We start from the raw sequence: 20,377 nt of genomic DNA, 5'->3' as shown, positions 1-20,377 counted from the left end.
CTCACGTGAGCAGGTTGTACTACCAAAGGTTATTTCTGCTGGTAACTTGAGCTCTTTGCCTAACAGGAGAAGATTTGGATGTTAAATTTGTACTGTCATTTGCTAACACTCTAGATGTAATCCCAATCTGTTTGTTTATCTTTCAAATATGCTCTTAGCTTGTGTGAGTTTTTATAAACCTTTCTACTTGATCAATACATTTTAGGTGTTTAAAAGTAGTTCTAAATGTCTTGATCTGCAAAGTTCTATAAATATTTTACTCTTATAATTTGCACCTTTATCACTATGTACAATTAATGGAGCCCCGAATTTAAAACTATGACCTCCTTTAATAGTGCTGTAGTAGGCTGTGCACTTTGATCTGGCACTGCAAATATCTCAATCCATTTTCTGAAATGGTCAGTTACAACTAATATGTTGAGCCCGACCGCTTAGCTCAATAGGAGGAGTGCAGATCTACGGATCGCGGGGTCGTGTGTTCGAATCTCGGGCAAAGCAAATGTTTTCCGTAACAATATCAAGATAAAAGACATTGTGTCTGAAATCATTCGTCCTCCGCCTCCAATTCATGTAGTGAAATTGACAGTTACTTGCAGGGAACAGGTTTGTACAGGTATAGAATTCATGAATAATGGTTAGTTATCGATTATATCTTTAGGATTTACGCTCTATATAGTTTTGCAAGACTTTTATCGTTTTTATTTCACTTTATTACATATATAAATTTATGTTCACTAACAAATCTTGACATATTATCTTCAATTTTATCAAGTAAATATACAGGACAATCTGTACAATTGTTCAGCTGCCTGTACGAAATTTTCAAAACTTCATCCATCGCATAAGCTGTTTTTTCTAAACTGTGCTTCATCAGAGATGAGATATACTCACTAACACACTAGTTCAAATGTAACAATGTTAATGTAGTTAAGATGAAACATGTCAATAAAACATTAAATAAAATATTGTAAAAATACATGTATCTAAATGTGCGTTTAGGCAGCACTGTTAAGATGATTTATCAGATTTGAGACAAGTAATCAATTAGTTCAAAGCTTTAACATCTGATCATTCGCACTTTTTGTTCACTAAGCGCTTAATACAGTTAGTTCTTCACAAGTGTTGTTTTTAAATTTGATTGCCCAACCAAGATAGATCTAACATAGCAAAAGTATAAATTTGAAAACTACTTAGCCATAGAAATTATATAAATATGAGGCATATTTATTATATTTGCATAGCCAATGCAGATCAGAAATAAGTGAATTCAGAAACTATCCACAGTCTTAAAACTTGCCTTTTGGTTCAGATTGTTGAAATATTCCAAAATCAATGCAACAGTAAAATATAAAATTAAATCGTAAAATTTCAAAATGTGGTGTAAAATTATAAAAATGTGTAAAAACCAATAAAATACATTTGTAATATGGATTTAACAATATGTAATGGGTTAATTTGTTGCTTAAATCTCTAACAAAATATACGAAAACATGTTGCTTAAGAATAATTGTCTGCCTTTAAACACTATATATATATATATATATATATAATATATATATATATATATATATATATAATGGTGACACTGATACTACCTTGTAAATATCAAATTGCATTTATTCAAGTGTGTTATCATTATCAGTGTGTGAAATTTGAAATAATATATAGATGTTCATAATTGTTGTACACAACCTGAAGTCTGGAGACATGCTGCCATAACTTTGTCAGCATAAAATAATATATTACAAAATTGTTAATAAACATTTTAAAACATAACATATACAGTAGCATATAAATGATTTGTCTTGGAACAGAAATAGATGTAGTACTTGCGCACATATGTATAACTATAATGAAGTGTAGAAATTAAACAAGGCACAATTATCTATTCAATAAATTTTCATGTGTTCTCATAATTTCAACATTCAATATACTATCGTTAATACAAAAATAAAGCTTTATAAACATTTTCGGAAATATAGCGACTTTCCAACTTTTGATGGTGGATGAAGACCCAGGTGCTCCTCCAAGTTGTATTATAGGCATGGATGGGCGACTGATCTTTCGTAATTCAGCTAGATGGCCTTGCGTAAAATGATTATTTACACCGAGCAAGGTTTCAAATCTTGAGAGGCGATATATAATATGCTTGACAAAAAGGCTGCTAGGTGTAGGGGTTGCTAAAAGGAAAATATTTTTGTTATAAACAATACCTGTGACATTGATAATTGACCCACTGACTTTTATATCAATATGGGTAACCACTACACACGAACGATGAGCCTACTGAGTTTGAGAATTAAAAGTCAATGCATTCTGAAGATATTGAGCAGAACACATTTTTGTATTAACAGTTTTGGGACCTTACCGTTTAATTTATTGACCTTAAAGTGAATACAGGTTATATACTGCCCAATGGTAATTCGTCTGCAAAGTTGAAGAAACTTACGGTAAGGGTTCTCCAGATATTTCGCGGAAACCGTTTTGTATACTAACAGTCAATGTGACCTTAACCTTTAACTCAACAAGCAAATTCGAGTGGGTGAGCAGGTGTGGGTGCGCAACTTCACATGTTTATAATGAAGGTTTGAAAAAAATCTAAAATAAGAAATGAAAAAAAAAAATTGGGAGGGGGTGGGGAGGGGGTGTGACCAAGGCAAGTGGGTGACAGGTGTGGGTGCGCAACTTCACATGTTTATAATGAATGTTCACAGAAAAGAATGAAAGAAATTTACTGAAATTCTGCCAAATGGTAAGTTTGTTATGTACAAATATGTGGATTTTTAGACAATTAAGGCCAATAACTCTGAAGTTACAAAAGAAATCCGTAAAAAATTGTCTGTGTACAACCACATTATAGTGCTCTAAATTCTGTTAAAGTATCATAGTTCTAGGTCAAATATATCAAAAGTTATGATGCAGAAATTGCCATATCTATAGATCTACAGTACCCTATATTAGTTAACACTAGAAACTTCTAAGGGCCATAACTCTGGTGTTACTTGGGCAATCTGTCTGAAACTTGATGGGCCCCATAACCTCATAGTGGTGAACATGTATATGAAGTTTGTTTGAAAAAAATCTAAAAAAAAATTATTTTTTTTTTTGGGGGGGGGGTGTTGAGGGTCGGGGGATAGGGGGGAGGTGTGTGATCAAGGTAAGGGGATGACCAGGTATGGGTACACAACTTCACATGTTTACAATAAATGTTCATGGAAAAGAATGAAAGAAATTTAATGAAATTCTACTAAATGGTAAGTTTGTTATGTACAAATATGTGGATTTTTATACAATTAAAGGGCAATAACTCTTTAATTTACAAATAAATCCGACTAAAATTGTGTGTACACAACCACATTATGGTGATCTAAATTCTGATTAAGTTTCATAGTTGTAGGTCAAATATATCAAAAGTTATGATGCAGAAATTGCCATATTTATAGTACCCTATATAGTTAACACTAGAAACTTCTAAGGGCCATAACTCTGGTGTTACTTGGGCAATCTGACTGAAACTCGACGGGCCGCAAGAACTCATAGAGGTGAACATGTATATGAAATTTTAAATAAATATTCCCAACCATTTCCTAGATATGGCTCCGGACGGACGGACGGACGGAAAGACGGACGGAAGGACGGACGGACGGACGGACAACGCCAAAACTATATCCCTCCGACTTTTGTCGGGGGATAATAACCGCAGAACTAAAACAGGTCATGCAGTGTGAAATGTGATTTGAGGATCATAGGTCAAAATATTCCTAAGTTATTGAGCAGAAAAGTAGATTCAATATTATTTGCTCTAAAATATCTTTTACCGACTTTAATTGTATACGTTATGCTGTATTGAAAAGTTGTGTACAAAATGACAATGAAGATGATAAAGTCGTTGTTATTACAAAAAATCAAAATGAAGAAGATTTATAAAAATAAATATGTTAAAATAAACAATACAAAAAACATCTTGTCATTTTTGCCAGTTATTCCTACTCTTTGGTATGGTGACCACGGAAAAATCAGGAATAAAGGCTAAATTGGTCATTTGGAAAATGTCAGTATCTTCTCTGATATAAATACTGAGTGGGCAATACTTGTTTAAGTATAATACGTAACATTGCAGTTTACAATTGAAATTTATTTTAGATGGTATCATCTTGAAAAGTACTAGTATAAAAGGAATGTAGTTTAAATAGTCGCGTTTGTTCACCGATCTTGCATTCAACATATCACTTTAAATTTCTTCTCATGATCGTGTTTAGCTTCGTTATAGATTATTTCATCCTTGTAATCCAAAACCATTGTGATATTCTAATCAAGAGTACTGTTCTCCTTCTTTTCTTGATCCAAGTCATCTTGTCGACTTGAAGCTGAAATAATTAAAATATAATTATCTTAAACATCAGAGCAGAAAATCCTTTTCATCTATTGTCGGTACTTTTTCTCCCCTTGTATGTCAATGAAGTACATACTAATGTAATATTAATATTACTTTAAAGATGAAATTATACAACTCACTGAAGGTAGTCATTGAGTGTGTGTGTGTGTTCGGGTTTAACGTCTTTTTCAACAATTTTTCAGTCATATAAACGACGGTGTCTACTTGTAGCAGTGAGCACAATGCCCAACTTTATAGTGCTGCCTCACTGGAATATCACGCCGTAGACACGTGGCATGATATCCCACCCAGTCACATTATACTGACACCGGGCTGACCAGTCCTAGCATTATCCCCTTAATGCTGAGCGCCAAGCGAGGAAGCTGCTAGTACCATTTTTTACGTCTTTGGTATGACGCGGTCGGGGATCGAACCCACGACCTCCCGCACTCGAAGCGGACGCTCTACCACTAGGCTACCGAGGCGGTTTTGAAGGTAGTCATTGATGAATCTTTTACGATACCAGTTGCTTAAAGCTAAAGACAATGTGGTTGCATTATTAGCCTTTGTGCTCTGTTAACATGATTTACATTTACATTGTTATTTTAAAAGTTATATCAAGGCTTTGCAAGAAATTATATTTGATAGCGTCAAATTCATTCTCAGAAACTGTTCTAATTTAAAAAGACTGAATTTTTCATTTTAATGCAATAGGAGATATCAATGGTTCTTTACATTATTATTTTTAAGCGTCTCGTTTGCCTTAGAAATGAGTAGTGTTGTCAAACCAAAATATTACTATGCATACGATTCATTTCCTCTGATAAGTACTAAAGTAAGATTTCAACAGACAAATGTCTTTAATTATCAAATGTGATGCAACGTATCAATTATATGATTATCTCAATATCTTCTTATTTCACAAGATACTTTATTCATTTTGTTACATCGAGTTAATTCTTTACAGAGATAGTTTGCAAACATTTTGTACTGCCAATATGGTAACTTGAAATTGTCTCTTTTATAAAATTCATATTTAACAAACTGTGAAATCACTTTATTTTCTCAAAATTAACTCGCACGAGTCGCTATAAATATGTCAACCGCTCAACGTTCTTGCTAATACTAAGAGATGTTAGTGCATAGTATACTTTTTGGTATATGGTGTCTCAAAGGGTATATCAAGAATATGACATAACAGTCAATACATTCATAAAAATGATTAATAGCGTTTAAAAAAATATTCTTTTGTATGATTATGATAAGAAATAAAACAAAGGCAATAATTTTAAGTTCCAATTGGTTTTCACCACCAGTTACTCTTTGCTTTCACATTCACAAAAGGAAAGACAACATTGTTTCAAAAATGGTTGATTGTTGACAGCATGGTAGCCGTTTGATTGTTTTTAAGTTTCTTCCATAATTATGAGTAGTCTTCATAAAGTCATATAGCTTTAATTTGAAAAATCTTAAATCATCAAAAACAACTATGAGTGTTTAGTTACTATGGCTACATAATAATATATAGGCATCATGTTTCCCTTGAAAATAACTAAGCACCTCTTGTAAATATTCATTGGCCTTGAAATATTGTAGTAACGGCGTCCACTGCTTCCTTGGAGTTTGTACTAAGGCAAAAAAAAATTAATGTTTAGTTTCTCAGGCCCCGCCGCATATGACTTTTGACGCTGATCTAAAATTTTGTCAAAAAAATTGACGAAATTCGCGAAAAGAAAAATTCAACAAAAATGGACAAAAGAATGGAAAATATGCGTACTGTACGATTAAATCGTCAAAATGGTTCTTTGTTCATCAATGTCTTTAAGTGTGTTAAATAGATGTACATCATTATTTCATATAAAACGGGCAATGTCGTTAATAAAAAAGAAAATAAAAATATAAAAAAATCCGCACTGCCTCATTAAATTTGGCAAAAAGTGGCCTGAGAAACTAAACATTAATTTTTTTTGGCCTAATATAAACTAGATACTTATATACTGATATATACATTTCAATGTATTGATATATAGACATTTATGTACTAATGAACAGATATTTAAGGATTGATATATAGTCAAATTCGCTCGAAACATCTATTATGAGATGACCACTTTTTCATTTCCTTTTTGTATTGTTAAAGCTACTCGCCCAAAGTTTGAGTGTAATTTTTCAACCTCATCATTTCCATTATGTTTGGCATAGAGTGTATATATAATACTGTCAATTGATAATGAGGGAAAATGTGGCAAAAATAAAAACAAGATATTGGTAAAAATGCAAGAAGAATGCAAATTTCCTGCATTATTTCAAAGGTCTTGCAACGATTTACCACCTTCTACATAATATTTTTGGTTAATTATAAAAATATTATCTTACAAAAATCTTATGTCAATAAGTGTGTGTCACTAGGCACATTCAAAGTACTCATGTTTTTGGATTTTTTATTTGAGAGAAATTATTTTTCGCCTAAAATGTGTGGGTAAGTCTCTTTAAAAACGTTTTTTTTTTATCTTATTAGGAGACTATTTGTGTTTACGGAACACTATTTTCCCTTTCCGTACAATACCATGGTTTTCTTATCCAAGTTATCCAGTGTAAGTAAATTATTTTGAAGCTCCAAAGAAGCCTGTTTTATCTGTTTATTTATAAATTCCAATATTTCCATGCAACTACAGATATTTCAATTCGCCAGTATAGGTACATTAATGAACGCAAGCAATCTTTATAGATGTACCAAAATTAATTGATATTTGTGCATTTTATCAAGTAATATGTATATCAATTACCACGTGACTGACCATAAAACTATCAGTTTAAAAAATTTACATACATGTGGCTTATCAGAAAGGGCTTATGGAAAATCAAAACTCTATCACAGCAGCTCTTTAACTTTTTCTTTAGTTTCATGATTTTCTTTTACTGCTTTTATCGTTATTATATACTTATAAATATACTAATGAGTTTGTGTCAGACCAAATTTGCAGAATATACTAATTCACACGTCGGCATAGGTTTTGACGTCGTGATAAAATAACTCGTATTAACGCCAATTCTAAAACTGAGATACATATTATGATATGGTGTTGCTGTTTATAGACATACTTTGTGTCTTAAGTAATGCACATTTCGAGGGGTGAATGCGAAAGAGTTCTAAGTGCATATAATTAAAAAAGCATTTAGAACTCTTTCGCATTTACCCCTCGATTTGCTTTAGAACGTCAATTTTAGTATCTTAAAAAATATATATGTTTTTCGGTTTTTTAATAAACTTCCGAAAATCCTACGAACTCCTTGACATACATAAACAGAAGCAACATTTTCAAAATTTGCCATCTTATCTCTAGCGTTATTAGAAAATTTAACAGAATTAAGCTCCTCTATGGTGTGTTGCCACCGACCGTGTCAAAGCGGTGCCCCATTGTGTTCCTTTAGTTGTTCGTATTGTCCTCGATATATTTGTTTTTGCTTTGTATATATCTTTGTGAGTGTATTTGGTCGTGTGCGCGTCCAAGCAAGCACTGATGTGTTCATACTTTGGGGAAGTTGCTTTCTTGATACGTGGGTTTTCCTGTTAGATATTTATCTTTGTTTTTTTATTGTGATGATTATATGATTCAAGCATATTGAAAAGTATTACCAACCTGCCAAAGTGTTACCAAATGAACAGCACTCAATTGCACAGGATCTTCCGGCGGAAAGACCTAGAAAATATTTTAGATGTGTTACTGAAATGCTTGATGTGGTTTCCAATATAGGTGACTATAACAATATTTTCAAAATATATTCTTTTAGAAAACAGGAACAACCAATGTTAATAAACTTAAACATAAATTTGCTAAATCTATAATGTGTTTTGATGTCAGATGTACTTTATAATAAAATATTGCCAAGGTATCAAATTGTAAAGAAAGAAATTAGATATTTGTAATAAAAGGCTGTTTACAATAGAAAGAATAGCTTGCATTGATCAAGATCCTTTGATTATGGAATATGATTAATATAGAACGGTTTGAATATCTAGAACACAATTAAAATGAAACATCACCAAAACCAGAATTACCTCCAGTCACTTGAAAAGGAAGGCCAACAGGACCTGTGAAAAAAAGTAGAAGGTATTTGGTAGTGTGCAACCAGCATAAACAAAGCATATTTCTAAATAGCCCTAGCTATACAAAAACTATTTTATGATGTCAATTAATAGTATTGAAACAAAATAATAAATGGTTTGGTATGTATGTTAAAAAGACATATAGCTAATACAGTTTTCTCTTGCTATGTTATGATGTTATTTGAAGTGGCCCCTGTCTTTTGTAATGATTCCATGATTTCAAAGACAACGAATCCGATTTAAATCTCACTGTACAATTCATAACTTTTAAACCGATCAAGCAAGGAATTAACACTCATTCAGTTTATTTCTTTTTGGAACAAAGAAACAGGCAATACAAATCATTGATTAACAAATTGCAAAATTACCCTTTTCTTGTATGCCGCATACTCTTTGCTTCTTAGATGAATATTTAGGTTCAACTATTTCGTCTACTTTCCTTTTGGAATCTGAACAAAGAAAAAGAGAAAACACGGTTTCTTTATGAATTACGCTCAAAATATACTGCATTTACCATCAACAAGAAAAACAATATTTTTTTCGAACATTTCATTATCACCCGCATAAAGTAAAGGAATTTAAATTTGGCCCTGTCCGTCCGGCTGCATGAGTATTTATGTGGCTGCTCTTTTTCCTGTAGCCACGTAAAAGAAAAAAGCCATATAAAAGCCGTACGGAATGAATTCCACAAAAGAAAAAGTACAGTTACCTATTGCTCCTATAGTCACTTAAGTATTCAAATTTAAGCTATGGCAGACAAGGCAAAAACAATAGACGAACTTTAGTGAAGTGCCATAAAATTATTCATGAGTAAGAGCCGTTTAAAGGAGTTTCTATTCTACTTTTTCGGTCTCTTATTGGAGACAAACAAAACCATTTGTATACGTTCGAAGGTGATTATCCAAGGATATAAAAACCAAATATGGTGATGATCCATCGGCTGCTTCACAAAAAAAGGTATTTTTATTATTTTCTATTTTAAGCTAAGACGATGCCTAAAAAATGGTAGCAAAACTACTGGAACACACTTTACAGCAGTCTATACTAGGTTTTGGAACAACTAAGAGTGGACAGTGTCCGCATTTAAACAAACTAACGGCAACTTATACGTTTGATGAAGATCTATCAAACGATACGAGAAGTCAGTTTAAGGTTTGATTTCCGTCAGCCCCTATAAGGATTTCAGATCAAACCATCTATTTTTATAAAAACAACAGGTGACATTGTTAGGAGTTTGGTGAAATTCTAACAAGTAGTTACTGAGGGGAAGATGTATGAAATTTAAATTGATGACAGTCGTTCGGTAACGGACGCAGGACTATCCGCCTATCCCAGCACTTGGTGGTTTAAGCGAACACCTGAATGGTATGATTTGGTTTCTGAAAGACACAATCACGTTTCTTTATACAAATATGCCTTTTGTTTCAATTATTTGTAGTTATTTCAAGTGGTCTGTAAAAGGTTACTACATTTAGAAACTCAAGCAACCTATTTTTGTGATAATAAAAACATACCATAACAGATACTGAAGCAGGCTCGGGGGCGTGTGGGTGTTATACACTTCACTGACTCAGTAAAACCGAGTCTGCTATTATTGTGCTGCTTGGTTGCGCTCAATAGTCGTAAAGGATTTTACAGATTTTATAAGATTTGACCTGAACTAATCTTAACTTTTGAACCGTTCAAGAATTACAGATAAAATAATTGTTCAGTCCATTTTATAGTTTGGTAACGAAAGCAGGTACCGGTACTAGATACTACTTTTAAAGAATTCTTAACAAAATTACAATTTTCCTGTATGCAGCATATCTTTAGCTTCTTTGTTGGACATAATGGCACGAGATTTCCGCTTGCCTTTCTCTTGGCATCTGAAAAAAGAGAGTTAGTAAGAGTGAGTGATTCTGCCCAGAAAAATCACTATAATAGGATAATTGTTGAATGTATTAATATTTTGCTCAAAATTTATTTTTCGATTTGTCTTATTTAAGCAATATAACAAAGTAGCATACATCAAATCTCTTCAACAAAAAAAGCCACATATGGCCATGTGATCGAGCCCCAAATGGGGTCACAACCACGACTTCTAACTTGACAGCAGCACTAGTTTACCTAGGAAGCTGGCTCGCGAGTGATTCAAATAACCTTGAAGCTTTCATCATGATCAAGCTAAAATGAGTAAGTATAAACAAAGAAAAACATAAAAAGCTCGTATATTTGTTTTTAATTTATTCCTTTTTTGCTTTAGTTGTTATGGTTGTTTATATCTGTGTGTTTGGAGGGTTGTCACTGTATTCATTTTATTAACTTTATTTTTCTGCACACATCATTAAGCAAAATATTTTCGAAGTATGCATTATTTTACAGTTGAAGTGTAAGTATGGTAACTCTTTTCAGTATACTGAAATAAAATTAAATAGCTTCAAAGCTTTCTGGGCCTATTTTGATGCAATTTCTATAACTCTTTATAACTGTATTGAAAGCTAACGTATTTACTGAATGTTAAAGCAGTTATTCTTTTAGTCACTTTTTAAATTGTACTTACACTGATGAGATTAAAAAGTTTAGCATATAAAATGCAACCTCTGTAGAGCAACACTCTTTGGAATATACAAATATGTTATGTAGAAGTTGTTGTTCTGGATAAGTAAATTTGATAGTATATTTCAGTTTAGTAAAATTTTGATGAAATTGTTATTGACAGGTTTTTTGCTGAAGAGGTGGTACTAAAAAACGAACTAATAAGGTTACGTAAGGATGTTATTCGCTGCATATGTTGTATTATTTCCCCCGACGATATCTAAATGGTCCCTCAGAAGAGTATCTAGCGCGTTAAAAACAAGGAATTAGAAACAGTAGTCTGTCTCAAAGTGACCTGATAGCAGAGCACTCAAAGTCATAGCAATGCCCTGTTAATTATGAGTATACAATGTGTATAGCTACAGTATCATACATCACATTTCAAGATGACAATTACAACATTCTACAAACTATATATAATTTTATAAATTATTACGGACGAAGTTCATGGTATATTATAACTGTAGACTGGTTTTTAATAAAAAGGAAAATGTAGATGTTAAATGAACAATAGCAAAAGAAATTATGTTATATCATCTTGAATGTGAAGATTCCAATCGTAGGTAAATATGACCGTAAAAATCAATAAATTTACAACAAAAAGTTGTCTGAAGTTAAATGTTAGGTACCAGAGTGCCATAATATTTAAGTTTTTTTTAGAAAAGTATTATCTGAACCGCCAATTTTCTTTAGTACTTGAGAATCGCAAACACTATTTTTAAATCATCTTTTCTTTACAATATACAAAGTCACACGAAAAAAGGTACCACTTATGAAATTATCGAAATGCTATCAAAGCATAAGTATTCAAAAGCTTATGTAAAATTGTTATGTATAGATTATAATTTACTAACCTTGTTTAAAGACATCATCCTGTATTTACTATATAATTCTACTTCCTCCAGAATTTTCTACTACAATTCTGATAAACAGTATATGACAGCTATTTTTAGAAACGATTGTCCTTGATTTTACTAGAATGTTCTTTTTATTCTCATTGTTACATGACAATTATGGAATATTCCATGATGCAATATATAGTCAGATGTTTTAGATTTCAAACTTAATCTAAGAAGCTAGACTGTAGATATTGATGAAACTTTCTTGTATTTCTTAAAACTTAATATTACCAGTTTGGATATTTGATATTTTGAAGGATTATTTGAAGGATTTTACGGCTCTTTGTCATTTTAAAGATATTTGTATTTTCATTTAAACTCATGAATAAAATTTTGTTATTGTTAATAGTTACTGTTTTGTCTTCCAGCCATTTTCATTTACTGTAACAAGAAATTGTAAACGTCTGACGTAACAAAAATTGGGGCGCGTCTGGGATCAGCCTTTGACTGCTATTTTGAAGTTAATACTTCGAATTTAACGTTTTGAGACTTTTTAGCTATATTTTAAAGATTATCCTATATAGAAAAAGAAATCTTATTTTTTATTTTATTTTGGGACAGTATACATACCAGCAGTTATAAAAATATCATTTGATTTTGATAAGTTTGCGACTGGCCCATCCCAGAAGATGTTTCAGTCAGCTAAGAAATCTGATTTACTTCTGCTTGCCAAGCATTGTAATATTTCTGAAGTAAAATCATCCATGCTCAAGCAAGAAATTAGGAATCGGTGCGACGTTAAATAAAAAAATGAATATTGTTGCTCAGTATCTCATGGATGAAGATATTTTGATTCATTTGCTGAGTCATTTATTGTAGAAACTCAGTCAGATTTGAAATTAAGAGAAATGCAATTAAAGTTAGAATTTAAAGAAAGAGAAGGGGAGAGAGAGGAGAGAGGAAAGAATACGGTTAGAAGAGAAAAGGTTAAAAATGGAGAGGGAGAGAGAAAAGAAAGAGAAAGGGAGAGAGAAAGAAAGAAAGAAAGAAAGAAAGAAGCAATACGAACTTGAAATGAAAAAGGTTCGAATTGGCAAGCAGAAGTGCAGAACCTTCAAGTTCTTCTCATTTTGATGTCACCAAACACATTAGGTTAGTTCCACCTTTTCAAGAAAAAAAGTTGACAAATATTCCACGCATTGTGAGAAAATAGCTGAAAATATTAAATAGCCTAAGGAAAATTTGAGTTTTCTTTTACAAAGTGTTTTGATTGGCAAAGTCCTTGAAATTTATACACAACTGTCTGTAGAACAAAATTTAAATAATGATTATGTTAAAAATGTAATCTTAAAAGGTTATTAGCCAGTTCCCGAGGCTTACAGAAAAAAATTTCGATATTGCAGAAAGGATCCTGACCAGACCCATATTGAATTTGCCCAAGTTAAAGAGCAGTTATATGATAGGTGGTGTACATCAAAGAAGTGAGCTACTAGTTATGACAAACTTATAAGCAGTTAATGTTAACTGAAGAATTTAAAAAGTGTGTTAGCACCGAGGTCAAAACTTTTTTGGATGAAAAACAAGTTGCAAATTTAGAAGAGGCTGCTAGGTTGGCTGATGACTATACTTTAACTCATAAAGTTTTCTTCAACAAACCAAATTATTTGAACGAGAAACCATATTGTCATCAAAATAATTTTAGGTTCTCATCATTCCAATACACTAAGTTCTCAAAAATCAAATTTAAGTAATACACATGCTGAAAATGAACCTGGACACATTATCTCATAATGTGTTTCTTTAAAAAGAAATCAGGGAAGAGATTCCTTAGAAGAGACCCCAGCCTTGTACTAATGTTGATACTGTTATAGGGATCAAGGACACAAATTCTGATGCTATAATGGAGGTTTATGAGCCATTCATGTATGATGATTCTATATCACTAGTCTGTGATTTTACTCCTATTAAAATCCTAATGACACTGGAGCTTCTCAATCTCTTATTTGTGCAGATGTTCTGCATTTTCTGTGAAGATTTGTAGTACAAATGAACTTATCCAAGGGATGGAGTGTGGTTTCGTTTCTGTACCCCTCGATAATGTTTATTTAACCTCAGATTTGGTCAATGGCCCTGTGACTGGGTGTAAATATGATCTGGAAAGTTGATCCCTCGAAAGTACCGAGTACAAAGCAAACAGTGAAAATTGCAGACTCGGTTTAATTGAGTCTGTTCATGAGCAGTTATGGAAAGTGCAACACTGCCCATGCCCGCTAGCACCGGCTTAAGCAGTATTCAATTTTCAAATCTAAATGAGTTGAAATCAATGATCCCGAAGGACCAGAAAATATAACAACAATGAGATGAAGACGGGATTTACCATTTAAAGGTGCCCATTTACTGTTAGAAAATGACTTAGCTGGAGATAAGGTTGAGGTAAATCCACTTGTAACTGACACTACTTGTTTGGATCAAAAACCTGATCCTGTTGTGCAGGAAATTCCGTACCTTTTACCCTTCTTGTGCAGTTATCCATCTATTGCCAAGAAAGCCATTAAGAGTGATTTTGTGTCAGACATTGACTTGTCTGATACTATTATCAATGAAAAATTTAATTATGAGGAAGATAATTCTGTTTCTTCAAATCTGTCTGTTCAGTAAACAGACTCTTCTCTGACAACTTGACAACTTCTCTGATCATTCCCTGAACTTTCGTTATTATTTCTAAAAGCTATAAGTGAAGAAGAAGCTTCACAGGTCCCTGTCTGCTATTTTGTTAAACATGGGATTTTGATGAGGAAATGGTGGCCACCAGATGTCCTTGCTGATGAATGGACACTTTATTACCAGATTGTGGTCCCAAAATGTTTTCGTTTTCCGTGGCTCATGAAATGCCCATGTCAGGTCATTGTGGTGTAAATAAAACATACCAAAGATCTTGAATCATTTCTATTGGCCTAATTTAAAATCAGATGTGTTTAAATTTGGTAGGTCTTCCCATAATCAGAAAATAAGTAAGGCATATCTTCAACCAATACCTGCATTTAAAAAACCTTTCAGTAGAATCATAGTGGACTTTGTTGGTCCCTTGCCTAAAACCAAATGAGGGAACCAGTACCTTTTGACAATTATATGTGCTTCAACAAGATTGCTTGAAGCTGTTCCTGTACGGAACATTAAATTTAAATGCATTGTTAAGGCTCTAACTAAATTTTTCACATTTGTTGGTCTCCCAAAATCTGTACAATGTGACCAAGGTTCTAATTCTATGTCTAATACATTTCAACAAGTATTTACATAGAAAAATACAAATCTTCAGCCTATCACCCAGATATTCAAGGCGCTTTAGAAAAGATTTTATCAAATATTGAAAAATATTATCAGAACATATTTTTTGATACAGAGAAGGACTGGGATGAAGGTATTCATTATTTTGTTATTTGCGGTCAGAAATGCTGTACGAGATGCTACAAGTACAAGAATTACTTGGCTTCAGTCCATTTGAATTAATGTTTGGTCACAGTGTCCGTGGACTTTAAAACTACTTAAAGAAAATTTCTTTCAAAAGATGACAGTTCTTTAGATTTGCTTCAATATGTTTCTGACTTCAGAACTAAACTGACAAAAGCTTGTGAATTGGCACGTTCAAATTTGCAATCTGCTCAAAACAAAATGAAATCAGGATATGATCAATGTGCTGAAAAAATAACTTTTAAACTAGGTGATAACGGTACTGTGCTTGGTCAAATAAAAAATTAAAATTCAGACATATGTGTGTATGTGCGTGCGTGCGTGTGTGTGTGTGTGTGTTCGGGTTTAACGTCTTTTTCAACAATTTTTCATTCAGACATTCTTTAACACTTGGATGAAAAACATTTACATTTGGAACCTCAACACAGAGAACAGCTGAAACAACATATCCATGAATATGAACATTTGTTTCCAGATGTACCCTCTAGAACTGACAAAATATTTCATGACATTCAACTTACAGATTCGACTCCAATTAAACAACATCCTTATAGAATGAACCCAACAATACAGAATCATTTAAAAGAAGAAATTAAATATTGTGGGACAATTATTTCTTTGAACCAAGTAACAGTGAATGGAGTTCTCCGTGTATCTTTATTCCAAAATTTGACAAATCTTATCGCTTGTGTACAGATTACAGGAAAGTTGACATCGTGACAAAAATTGACTTATTTCTAATTTCTAGAATTGATGATTGTATTGATAAGATTGGGCAGGCAAAATTTGTAACAAAATTGGATTTGTTATAAGGAGTTTGGCAAGTTCCTCTCGCTGAAAAAGCTTTACAAGTTTCAGCCATGGTTACACTGTTTGGATTGTTTCATTACAAATGTATGCCATTCGCCTGCAACATTTCAAGGACTTGTAAATTCAGTCATTTCTGGACTTAAAGAATGTGATGGATATATTGATGATGTCATCATACACCACGAAAAAAGTCATTTACTGACCATCAGGGATTTCCTCATGAGAGTCAGTGGATTGACAATGTATCAAAAAGTGAATTTTGTAAAGCTTGTGTTACAATTCGTGGTCATGTTGTGGGACAGGGTCAAGTAAAACCTAATGATGCTTAGGTTGAATCAATCTCTGATTTTCCAGTTCCAACGAATAAAAGACAACTTATGCGTTTTCTCAGTATGGCTGGAAATTACTGAAAATTTGTCCAAATTTTTATTTGCTGAACCTTTTATTTTAAGTTAGCTGTAGATGTTAGTGATTTTGGTGCTGGAAGGGTGTTGCTACAAGAAGACAACTCTGGGGTTAATCTCCCTGTCTATTATTTCTTAAAGAAGTTTAATAAATATCAGAGAAATTACTCTACAATTGAAAAAGAGTGTCTAGCTCTTATGTTTGCTATTCAGCACTTTAAAGTGTATTAAAGTGCAGCCACATACCCTATTGTTGTCTTCAGTGACCACAATCCTCTCACTGTCATTAACAAAATGAAAAACAACAATCAGAGATTGCTCAGATGGAGTCTTTCACTCCAAGAGTGTAACTTAGATATTCAGCACATCAAGGGCAAAGATAATCTTATAGCAGATGCACTATCCGAACAAAGGTCTCCATATCTTATGCTGTTATTCAGTATATGTGTTATAATTTTAAAAATGAAATATTTCTTTTTCATGTATTATGTATGTTTCATTTGTATTATGTTTTAAAAATTAAAAGTAAGTTTTATCAAACTTTCTTTTTCTTCAGGTGGGGAGGTGTTATGTATAGATCATTATTTACTAGCCTTGTTTAAAGACATCATCCTGTATTTACTACATAAGTCTACTTTCTTCCAGAATTTTCTAATACAATTCTGATAAACAGTGTATTACTGTTATTTTCAGAAAATATTGCCCTTGATTTTTCTAGAATGTTCTTTTTATTCTCATTGTTACATTTATATAAAAAAAATCTGGATTTAAAAAGTTTCTTTGAAGAGAGGAATTATACATTTTTGGATATTACTTTCGAACTGTGTGAAACATTGTGGAATTTATTCTGACTGGATTTAAATTTCACCTGGACATGATTTTGACAATTTTACATATATAATTGGATTTTACGGCTCTTTGTCATTTTTAAAGGTATTTGTAGTTTCACTTAAATTTAAGAATAAAATTTTGTTATTGTTAATAGTTGCTGGTTTGTCTTTCTGTTATCCTCTCACGTAACACAATATTTTTTTCATTAAAGTTTAGAACCCATGTTTACCACGAATCACCAAAGAAATCATTCATGCAATGTATAAAATGCAATTAGTTCAGACACAAACAGGTAGTCTCTATATTTACGTTAATAGGTAACAACTGTGTATTTGTACCAAAATACAAGATACACAGATTATAAAACTGTGAGATCCATGTATAGTCCTTTTCATTTTCATTAAGTATCTAAGAAATTTTGGCTGAGGCAAACTCTCAGGGTAAGATAAGGTCATTGCAGGTCTCTTTTCTTGTGTTACAAATAAAACTTATTCTGTATTATGACCAAAAGATTAAATATGTGTTAATTATACAGTCTGTTCTTGTGGCATAGTTCTTTTAAAGTTACTGAGTACGTACAGGAATAAAAAAAAACTATCAGAAAAATGTGAAAAACATGATTGGGGTTATAAATGCAAGGTGTATTTCTTTTTTAAATCAACCATAACATGTATGCAACGAAATCCGGCCAATAATTACATATGTGTACATCACTATGGAGGGTTTACAAAAATCTCTGTTACACTGCCAATGTTGTATATTTTGTTCACCTTCTTTATAAGCCGTGTAAGAATATACCAAACATCAATCTAGAGTGATATACACGTATGGCATAATGCAAATAGAATAATAAATGTTTGTTTGGATGTTTTATTAGTTATTTTGTCTATCACTGAAACACTTTTTCCATCTGACATATATACAAAAGCATGTTTTAAACGCTATTTTTCCATTAGCCCGGTATTGCATTGCATTTATTAATCTTACTTATTGTGTACTATGTAATGATTTATCAATTTTCTTTTTGACTCTTTGAAAATTGATTTTTAAGGACAAGAAACCATAATTATATACCGCTATTTTGACAATTGTTAAATGAATTATCGGCCATTTTTGTTGTTTTCTTATGTTGACCCGGATATTTTTTCTGCGCATGTCGATGGTGACACAATTTCCTTCCGGATAAATAATTGACCTGCTTTTTATTAGTAGTAGACATTTTAGCTATATTTAGAATTTCTGAAAATCTTCCACTTCAATTTCTAGGAAGTTAAACAAATCTACGGGGGCTGATCAAGAGTCATTGTAAATAATAACAGTCGTAAAATGCATATGGTCTAACGGACGCAACAATACAGAACTTTCTATCACTTGAAATATAATCCCCATTTTATTTCGAAGTGAGAAAACATTTAGATAAGAATGTTCATGTTTCAGTTTAAATTCTGGTGCCCATGATATCTGTATTTGTTAATAGAGAAGGTCCTAATTCTAATATATATGTAGATAAATATTTTATAAATTTAATCATAAAATAAAAAAGCTGTTTAAATTGAAATACCTTACCTCTTACAATTGCAGATCAGGAGCCTACTTAATGTTCCAGTCATAAAGCTATCCAACTCAGCAGTTGTGTGAAATGATTCCAGGATGGTACCAATAGTCCATCATTAATAAAGGAAAACTTTGTGTTTCCTAAAATTAGTAAAAGTGTATTAAAATTGCAGAGGAAGGTTTCGGATGTTACTAACTGAAAAGTTTACTTAGAAGAGTTACAGTGCTTTAGGGTATAGCGGATAAGTAACTTCTTTTTTTCTGCATTCCAATTCAAAGAAATGAAATTTAATAATGTTTTTCTTTATATCAGAATGAAAACAGCTATTCTTTTCAAAACATTCAGCTTTCAATAGAAATCCCTGTGTTTTTCTCTCTATGCTATTGTTTACATACATGCTGATTAAGGGTGGTGCACAGGAAAGCTTTGGTAATATTTTTTCCATTACAAGTTTAAAATTCATGTCTAAACAAACTTCACAAGATCGTTATACTGTAAATCAGAATACATGTACTAATGTATCTCTTTTCAAAACAGTCCGCTTCTTAAAGTTCTATCAACATCAACTACTTTTCATTCACTAATGTCTTTACATTCACACTGATTTAGTCAGTAAAGGATATCCTCAGTTTTCATTTGACGACATATCAAAAATAACACCGCAAGCTAACATTTAAAATGTATGTCAGAATGTCTGTCTGCATGACAATAAAAGAAGAATATGAAAATTTATACAATAATTCAAGTCTAAATACAACATTTATCGACCTATCCTCTATACCCTAAAACCCTCTATACCCTAAAATACAGTAACTTACCAGTCTCTAAATCTTTGTTTTACAAAGAAGTCATATTTAAACAAAACCAAATCTAAAATGGCTGATTGACGAACCTTTTAGTGAATTGAAGATGAAGTCCCTTTACATTAACTTTTGCCACATATACAGCAGACATTAACTTTTCGTCGTCCTCGTTTTAAGTCTCATTTTCGGAAAATGAAGAGATATAGATCTAAGTCCTTGTTTTGAAGTATCATTTTCGGAAAATGTAAATGACAAACTTGATAGCTATGTTGGATTAGCATATTGCGCATGCGCTAAGATGTTTGTTCATCTACTACGCCTACGTGAAGGTCGATAACGTTATGTTGTATCATATGACAATACAATCTGTAAAAAGATCCTTGTATGATTAACAGTTTAATTATGGTTGAGGGCTTGTTTAAGCAGGCAACCGTTTTACATGTCATTAAGTACTTTTACAAATAAAGAAAAATAAAAATAGTAAAACAATTTACATATTTCTTTTGTTACTGTCATTCAATGTTAAGCTTTTGTATACCATAAAATTAATAGTGCTGAGTACATAACTTATGTAAATTAAGAATTATTGCTTTCATATAGGGTAGGG

At 32.2% G+C, this 20,377-nt stretch overlaps 1 long non-coding RNA gene across 2 annotated transcripts; it reads right to left on the bottom strand.

Annotated features, from left to right (window-relative positions):
* Positions 1–687: 687 nt before the first annotated feature.
* Positions 688–20,049, bottom strand: LOC123542508 (uncharacterized). Of its 2 annotated transcripts, none has more exons than XR_008370903.1 (7): positions 19,786–20,049; positions 18,979–19,107; positions 10,271–10,351; positions 8,852–8,932; positions 8,436–8,468; positions 8,017–8,076; positions 688–4,367 (listed from the first exon to the last, which is right to left on the bottom strand). It is a non-coding gene; the product is annotated as an uncharacterized LOC123542508 (long non-coding RNA). The 2 variants fall into 2 exon arrangements; XR_008370902.1 differs by having other exon boundaries at positions 2,211–4,367; positions 19,860–20,045.
* Positions 20,050–20,377: the final 328 nt, after the last annotated feature.

This window comes from Mercenaria mercenaria, chromosome 1 (genome assembly GCF_021730395.1).
Source record: "Mercenaria mercenaria strain notata chromosome 1, MADL_Memer_1, whole genome shotgun sequence".
NCBI classification, from domain to species: domain Eukaryota; kingdom Metazoa; phylum Mollusca; class Bivalvia; order Venerida; family Veneridae; genus Mercenaria; species Mercenaria mercenaria.
The sequence above is the reverse complement of the archived record's forward strand: the minus strand, read 5'-3'. Positions and strand labels throughout refer to the sequence as shown.